Genomic DNA, 9,848 nt, shown 5'->3' on the forward strand with positions numbered 1-9,848 from the left:
GTAATAACAGGAAATTGTTGTAAGAAAATTACTACAAAAATAAACTGTTTCTTTATAAAATAAAGACACAAAAATAACCACACAAACTGGAGGCAGCAAGAGTTAACATTTCTTTAGCTCCTGAAGCACAGGCATTCAAGTTCATCTGCATTGCAAACCAATCTTTTCCATTTGCAGTGTTCACCATTATCCTTCTGTCATTTGTCCACAAGTTTTGTAGACATAATTGTTCAGAGGTGAGGTCCTCATGTATTGTGAGACCTGATTTCATCACTCTGAACATTTCAGATCTTTAGCTGTACAACACTATCACTATTATAGGTCTAGGTTTTGAAGACCCTGGCATCTTGTGACCCACTCTAAGACTTCCATCTAAGTCATTCAGTGTCACCTGCAGGGACAGCTTCTCTAAGGCAAGACTGATGACAAATTCATCTGCATTCTTTCTATTGTTCTGAGGAATCCTGAACATTGTGAGATTATTGAATCTCTGGTATTGTTCAAATTCATCAGATTTCTTGATCATCTACTGTTTGATCAATCATGCACTATCCTCTGTGCCTTTTAAAGATTTTTTTAGAGCACAAAGCTCACTTGCATTTACCTCCAGAGTTTCCTCTATTTTTGCATCAGTGATGGTCTGTACAATAAGCCTGAGCATATCTTGCAACTGGAGTGCAGCACTCACCTCAGCCTTCGTGAGTGCAGTGATGTCAGGGATGCTGGGCAGTGTGCTTATAGCTCCCAGTGTCAGCTCGACACAAGCATTCTCAGATGCATGGGTGTTGGCAGAGCTGTGCGTTGTTCGGTGGTTATACATTTCAAATCCAGTTCCAGGTTACAGTTTATCAAAATCAAATGCTAGTGTAACACTAAGCACTATCCACTTGATTCTTGTAATATATGGGATGAACATTAATAAAACTGACAAACTGCAGGGACAGATTCCTGACTGGAAATGGAAGAAAAAAGGTCCTATGAACATTGATCCAGAAATTCGTCATTACCCTGGTGGATAGCATTGATGAATGTCAGTTCCTCTGACCATGTGCCATGTGTTGTTTGTGTGTTGCAGGCTGTGTAATTGACACAGCATACTGTAAGCAGCAGAATTGTGTGGTATTCATGTTGGGAACAAATTGAGGTGGTGTTTGGTATGGCCAAGAGGATAGAAAAGATCAAAAGGCAGCATGGCTATATCAAAACAAGTACCCTCACAGACACTAACATCACACAACAACATCTCAGGCCCTTTTTGGATGACTGTTTGATCAGGGATCCTTTCAGACAGAAGAATGTCATGGAGGCGGCAGACTCTGTAAGCACCAGGTTTGGAGGATCAAGTTCTACAAGTTATTGAGATGAACCCTAGTACAAGCTTCATACCAGTAGCCCACCAACATAGTGTAAGCCAAAGTATAATTATGTGCATTCTGCATGACAATCCTTATCATCTGCAACACCTGCAGTCTCATGGCTCCACTTTGAACATCTATTGTGACGTGGATGCGATGCAGTGCTGTCCTGCATCTCAGGACAATGTGCCATCATTACATGAACACCATCTATTCCTGGACACATGTTCATAGGACCTTTTTTCCTCCATTTCCAGTCAGGAATCCATCCCTGCAGTCTGTCAGTTTTATTAGAATTCATCCTGTATAGAACAGCCTCACTGCTTAATAATACCCCTAAAATTCAGGAAAACTTGCAGGCCAAACCAACACACATCAATGCAGTTCTGTTCATAATCTTGCGAATGTATATCTGAAAGTTTATGCCCTGCATTTCTTCCTCTGACATGTCATTTCAGTGAGTGGTACATTTTGTGTGTGTTTTTTTTTTCAAATACTGTTTTGTTGTTTTGGCAAACTCTACAGCCATGTGTAGTACACATGACTGTGATAGTAGTCAACACTTTATTTCATTTACTCACTATAAATAGAATACTCGTACAACACACATAATTGAAAACCTAATACCACAGTAATTATCAAAGAACATAAGAATATACGGCATATCATCCAGTACAAAGATAAATCTAGCTTTTATATCACAGATAACTCATGAATCAATGCTTGCATTTAGTCCATATCAACTGTCCATTTTAGTCCACCACATCAGGCCCCCTGAGCTGTAGCTCAGCAATTCACGTGGTAGCATTTTTACTCACATGATCTGTTGGTCCACCACATGAATTGAACTTGAAACCTGAGCACCCCAGACCATGGGATGTTGACAAAGAAACTGTCTACCAGACTGTGTGAACAAAATCAACTTTTTGGTCTGTCCTTGTCCGACATGTCTTGTGCAGAATATAACAACTGGACTGTTTCATTGCATGGTTCATCTGGAAACATTTCAGAAAATGCTGACTTGAGGCAGTCAACTGACACCTTGTCTTTTTTTCCATTTTTTCAACTACAAATGATTTGTCACTTTGTCAATCATGATGCTGCTAGATCTACTCTTTGCTCTCCATATATGGGACCTCAAATATGGAGGGCAAAGAGGAGGTCTAGTAGCATCAGCTCTTGTCAATATGTACTAACATTTGAACAAGTCTCCCTGGAATAAAATCTGTTTGTTTCCATTTCAAAATGGACTGACAGACTTGAGGAGTTGCATAGGACTTTGCAGGGTGTGTAAAAATATGGCATATTTTCTGACCAACAGATTGGAAAGAGGGAAGGGTGAGAAAAATCCACCCAGTATTTTCAGTTTCTCTTCATAAACTAACTGAGCAGAGGAACATCCTAAGTCTTCCTTAATTACTTGTCAAGGCCTAGAAGTACTAATGGTATTGCTGTTGTCCAGGAGTCTGGGTGGTATGCCAGGGCTCCGTTCAACATGTGGTGCATACACTCTACCATCCTATTACTGGCAGAATTCTAGCTCACAGTTTGTATTTGTTTGCATTCACATAATGTCAAGAACCCCTTGAACAGCTGGTGTTCAAGCTACCTACCCCTGTCAGTAGTAATAATTTCAGGAAAGCTGAACATAGAGAACCAAGTAGAGATCAAGATGTGGGTGACATCAACTACCAAAAGATCTGATAGTGGGGCAGCCTCAGGCCACCTAGTGAATCTGTCTAAAAAACGAATGCCTTCTAAATGGGGAAGAGGACCTGCAATATCCAAGTGTAAGTGTGAGAATCTCCCTCAATGGAGAAGCAAATTTGTGGTGAGAGATTTTACAACTTCAACATTGAGTGTAACATTGAGCCCATCAATGGCATTATTTCTGTATTACCAGTGAAACAACCCTGTCTGATACTAACTTAGCAGTAGCTCTTATCCCTGGGTGTGCTAGGTTGAGAAGGGTGTCAAAAACTGAGCATTGCCACTTTGCTGGTTTAAATGGGGGTAACGTGTTCCACGAAGTGTTGCATCAAATCCCTTGTCTTGTGTTGTGCAGTGGCAGGTGCTCAAGGTGTAGGCATGTCTGTGCAGGATCAGCCCACCACAGTTGAAGAAGGCTGTCCATATCTAGCTCTGCTGTGACATCAGCCCAGTTAATGATGGAAAATACCACACAGTTGCATGACAAGGAGTCAGCCATGACATTATCCTGCTGTGCAATGTGCCACAAATCTATGGAAAACTGGACATTTAACACTGCTTGGTGAATTTGACGTGGTGAGTTGATTCAGTAACATGTTGGAATGTGGAAGTCAGGGGCTTATTATATGTGAAAATTGTAAATATGTATCTATTTAGGATTGGTCAGAAATGTTTGATAGCTAGATGTATGGCAAGGCATTCCCTGACAAACATGACAAATTCTGTTGCACTGACAGGTTTTTGAGAAGAAAGCCAGAACTTGCCATTTCACTACAATCTATTGTCAGAGCGACATATTGTTGTAACACCACACCCAGTGTTGTCTGACTTGTATCAATCCACAAGGTGACTTGCACAGGATGTGCCTATAGAGCAGCATTTGCCAATGCATTTTTTATATATCTGTATGCAGATGTAGCTTCAGGATTCCACAGAATCTTCCCACTACCAGATGTGTTTTTACCAGTGAGCAGTTTGTTAAGTGGCTTCTGCAGCTCTGCCAAATATGGCAAGTGTTTTCTGTAATAATTTAACACCCCAGGAAAATATTTAAGGCCTTTAAATATAGGGAGGGGGCATGTTACCAACATTTGTCACTTTTCCGGAGAGCTGTGAGATACTGTATTGATATACAGTGTAGCCAAGAAACTTTACATCTTCTTTTGCAATAACACTCTTTTTCTTGTTAATCATAACACCATAGCACTCTAGTCTTTTGAAAAAATTACAAAGATAACTTAATGCACTCCTCTTTGGTTTCTGAGAAAAGTAACATATCATCCATGTAGCAGTACACAAATGGAAGGCCGTGCAGGACCTCATACATAAAATTATGCCAAGTTTGTGCAGCATGTTTCAGGCCAAAAGACACAATATTGTGCTAAAAATTCCAAAGGATGTAGTCACAGCTATCTCTTTTTTGTCTTTTTGAGCCATAGGTATTTTTAAGAATGCCTTGGCACAGTCAACAACACTGGAATAGCAAGCACCTTCTAGTATACATGAAAGTCAGCTATGTGAGGCACTGGATACTGGTCTTGAACAGTGCTGGCATTTAAACTCCAGCAGTCTCCACAAACTGCCAAAGATCCATTTTCTTTTTTTATCATTTGCAATGGGGACTCCCATGTGCTATATGAGCTTGCTACAGCTCGATCAGCAATCATGTTATTGAATTCCAGTTTAGCTGCACATAATTTATCAGGAGGCAAGTGCAAAGGTCTGAAAGTCACTGGCTGATCCTGTTTTGTAATAAATGTTGAGTGGAATGTCTTCTGTTGCTGATGGTCAACACTGGATCTGTCAGCACAGGAAATTCAGGCAGCAGCTGTTGTCCAAGATTGTTGCCTAATGCACAGGTAGCCCTGGAGAAGGAAGAGGGAGGAGAAGCTTGACCACCATCAGATGCTTGAACAGCATGGTGCAGGTGCTGCAGTTATTCACATGAGCAGTCTAGCTCTTTTTGTGATATAAAATCCTCCTTTTCAGTTTAGCATTTTCATTTTGTAATTCACAAGTGGTCAGTCTTTTCATAGAACACAGTCCTTGTATCTGGGAAATTAGTGCTTCAAGCACCTTGGAGGTCTTTCTCTACTCTGAATGTTCAATTGTTTCATGCAAATATATGTCTGCGGTCTTCTCACATAATGCACACATGTACACTCCACAATGACGTGGTTGGAATCTCATTCACCGTTTTGGGTAAACTCTGATTTCTGAACCACTGACAACTGGGGAAAGTCCACCAGACTTTCTGTCTTTGGTAAATAATGGACTGGAACCTGTAGCAGGTGACACCTTTGCATCCTTTCAGCCTTCTAGGCACTGTGAAAAGTCCTGATGAGTGCACATACCTACTGGCATGCATCACTGACATTTGGTTATATGCAGAAGCTTGTGCACTGCCTCACTGCATTGGCAAAACACCTATGGTACCAACACAACTTTCTGCATCACTGATTGTTCTAGCCTCGAACCCCATCACTGTCAGATGCCTCTTTTGCCCAGCGTTTAATCTGGCTAGTCTGTTCGTCAACTGCCCCATGGATGGTTCTGCTTCTGGGCCTTGTGTCTGGGGCCTCCTGCCATAACTTCATACACAGCAGCACAAATTGTATTATCCATCCATGCAGCTGTGACTGCACCTGCTTTGTACCCCAATTCATGAAGGGAGAGATCCATAAATGCACAAAGAATGGCCCTCACAGTTTTTGGCACTCTTCAAAGCCAGAAAAATTTTAAAGAGTGTTCTGATAGCAATTTGTTATTAGCCAAGGCACATAATGAGTGAAACAGTTGGGCTGAGGAATCACTGGCACATGCCTCATTCTCAATATTTTTTTGTTATTTTGATTTCAGAGGAAGCAAAGGATGCTGAAGTACAGCTTCTTTAAACACAGCATAAGACTGTTGGTGTAACACATTGTCTAATTGCTTGATCACAGTTACCTCAAACAATGACGTAATATTTGATGTAAACTGTTCCATATCATATAAGAGTCCATGGAATAGAAAAATGATCTCCACTTGTGTTAGCAAAAATTGCACCCTGGTAGGCCAGAAAGGCAGAATTTCCATGTTATAGTTCTTTTTGCCATTGCTTGAGCCTGTGCTGATATTTGGAGCAGTTGTCTCTTTACAGTATTGCTGGTGGGTGTTAGGTCATGGCACTCCATCTTCATGGCCATTGTAATGTCGGGATCCATTGTGTTGCATCCCCAATTGAAGAGAATACTTTGTATTGTTCAGTACACCAAACAGCAACTCTACAGCCACGTGTAATACACATGACTATGATAGCGGTCAATACTTTATTGTATTTGCTCACTATACATAGAATACTCATACAATGTAAACAATGGAAAATTCAACACCAGAGTAATTATTAAAGAACATAAGAATGTAAGTCATATTGTCCAGTACAAAGATCAACCCAGTTCTTTTTATGCTAACTCATCCATCAATGCTTGCAGTCACTCCATATTGATTGTCTGTTTTAGTCCACCAACTGTGTTCTTCAGTTTATAATTATTACAATGATAGCCTTTGTTTTATGGTGAAAGAAAGTATTTTGTGAAATGTATTTAGAAGATGTCATTATTTGGGGAAGTAATAAACAGAATATTAGGTAAACAGTGTTTATTTTCATGTAAAATAACATGGGAGCCCCTAGACCAAAATTAACATGACTGAGCCTTACAGAACTTCAAGTCAGCATTACTACAGTAAGTACCAAAACATATTAACATAACAGCACTCTCATTTCATAATTTGATTATTGATATGGTAAAATAGTTGTAAATAATCGTAAACTGCTCTACCAGCTGCAAATAAAAGTACAAGATTTGAAAAGTTGACATTATTATTTGTTTGCTGAGCTGGGTGTTCATATCTGTAAAAGAATAGAGTTGTTGTATGTTGGAACATATGTAAGTTTTAGTCGACAAAATAATTAAGTAATTTAGTAGAAATTTTTGTTTTTCAAAAGTAATTGTTTCAATTCTTCTTTTGCAAAATTTACATAAAAAACAAATTATATAAGAAAACAAACTATGTCCAACATTTCCCTCATTATTGTAAAACATACTGGCACAATAAAGTATTTGTGAATATTCAATTTTCCACTATACCTTTATGAAATGACCAGTACTAATCACATATTTCTCACAGTGAATTTTTTTCAATATAAGGGAAGGTGCTGGGTCAAAGCAGGAAGTTGTCAATTACTTGATGTTAGTTGTTAATGACAGCACAGGTGTGAAACAGTTGTAATGGAGTTACAGTTGGCATGAATAAAAGAAGAAAATTTATCAGTTCATCTGTGTCAGGTACTTTATTTCAAAATATTAACCTATGAGAATGGTTATAGAATTCAAAATTCCACAAATAAGAAATGAAACATGGAAATCTGCAGCAAACATAAATGAACAACAATGAGCACCACTTAGAAATTCCTCAAGACAAGTGTCCACCATAAAAGTAACATTTCCTGCTCTAAAACTTCTATAATTAGCAGAACACCACATTTTGACATTGAGGAAAATGCAACCTGTAATTAGAACATTGCACTGATTATTTATGTTTTTTGAGAGTAGAAATGTTACAGCACATTATGAAATTATTAATCATTCTTTTTTTTCTGTCTTGGCTGTTAACTTGGCAATTTACGCAGGCATCAGTCGATGTGAGTTGGTTTTCAGTACACACAGTTTCCCAGGTTCTCGCCATTCCTCATAAACATCATATCTAGAAGGGATAGCTGTTACTAATGTTCTACTTCTGTAGTAAATTTTATGCCTAAATGGAGACTTTTCTGATGATCCACCATGGCTTCACATGAAGTACATGTCACTGACATGCCTGCACCACACCTTAGGTTCACAATATACCAAGTCTATATACTAAGTAGACTATCCATAATGACATCTACCACCTGTTAATAAAATTTACTATTCACATGAAATATCTCAAGGTGACATTAGTAATGTCCTGTCGGAAAATGGAATTGATAAGCTACTCAGAGTCATACAGTGACACTTTGGTAAGCAAAGAAACATCAGATCTGTCCAGGATTTCATTTGGACAAACTTTTGGCATCTTAAACTTCTCAATGAAATTTCCCATATCTTTTATGTGTGTGTCAGTCTTTCCCACATGCTGAACCAAAGAGACCAAGTGTTTTTTTTTTCCCAATATGTCACTAAGCCAGCAGCACTTTCAAGGTGGTATGGCTTCTGTGTTGTACAGGTTCCTTAGCATGTCTGCCAATTCATATCCCATGTGACCTCTTCTGTTTGACCTGTGCTTAGCTTTCAGTAAATAATCTTATCTAGTGTGTCACATATATTTCATTCATAACCTATGGTCTTCATTGTCATTGTTGCATTTTCCTTGTCAACAGGCAATACCAATATGCTCTTGTCAGTGTTAAGGCTCTTTGTAGCTTACAGCTCTTCTTTTTCAGGTTGTAAACATGTGAATTTGATTGGCACAGTTTCTGACTGTTTCAGGGTATTTTTACAAAATAGGGTCTGCAGGACCACTTCAGTTTTAGCAATGATATCCAGCATATGTAAAGTTCTGGGGATGATTGCAAAATTCCTTCATTCTTGAAAGATAGACAGTTCCCTAATATCAGTGGTCATTCACTTAGGTTCACCACTGTGTATGATATGTTGTGAATTAATTTGTCAATCTGCCTTCTGCATCTGTAAGACGTTTTCTTTGTTGCTCAGTACAGTAGTCAAGTTTGTTCTGCTTGCTCCTGTGGCTGATGTTGTTGATATTATTCCAATCATCTTGATGCATGCTGTACTGATTTGACAAAAAATGTCCAAAAGCTGCTCACCAGTTCTTACAAAGTTCCTCCATGTTGCACGAATTTGCTCGTGAAGAAAACCTCATTCCATCTTGTGGTAGATATGCTGCATCTAGGTGGTAGTGAATAGATGCTTACTTTTCAGGAACTTTAGTGTGGTCCCTTCATCCTGCCATGGCAATAAATAGGTGAGAGAGGATAGCAAATGGGCTTTTTTTCTTCTGCTGTTTGTCAAGGCATTGGTACAATCTTGAAATCTCCTTCCCGTAGAGACATAACAGGAAATTATTAAGCCTTTTGTGTTTACATGCTTATGTGTTGCCCCTTGTCTTCTGTCTCAGGATCTTCAGCCAATATTTGTTTAACAATTTTCCTCATGTTTCATCTGTAATGTGACTGGCATTGTCAGAGGTTCACCCTCCTTTGCCAGCAGAAGTTGAGCCCATGGCTCAAGATCATATATACCTGTTGAACCATTGTCTGAGGACTTTTCCCTGGACATTACCACTGTGGTTCTCCCCTTGCTACCTGCAAAGGTCATTCACTGCAGCACAGAATGCAGAATCTGTTTATCTTGAGGCTTTCTTCTTTCTTCTTGAGACTGTTGTTGTGTTTGTGAATTCCTATGTCTTCCATGAACAAGTGGATTGGGTAGCTCTTTTTCACATTGAGAATCTCCACATCAGCAGATTTTACAATGTGACTGGTCTCACACAGTGATCACTTTGTCACAGCCATTCTATCCACATGTCCCAACCTGCAATACCATTTATGTTCCATCATCCTGGTATTGATGGGTCACCAAGTCATTCCATCATAGGGTTTTCCACATGGACACAGTATGCAGTATATTCCCAACATTTCAGATGGGCCTCTTTAGTCACTCTTTGTTCTTCTTGATCAGTTTGAAAATAGTCTTTGTGATGGTTTGTGCATACATCCCCAGGGTGATGGATAGAATGAGT

The sequence above is a fragment of the Schistocerca cancellata genome, chromosome 4 (genome assembly GCF_023864275.1).
Source record: "Schistocerca cancellata isolate TAMUIC-IGC-003103 chromosome 4, iqSchCanc2.1, whole genome shotgun sequence".
NCBI lineage: Eukaryota > Metazoa > Arthropoda > Insecta > Orthoptera > Acrididae > Schistocerca > Schistocerca cancellata.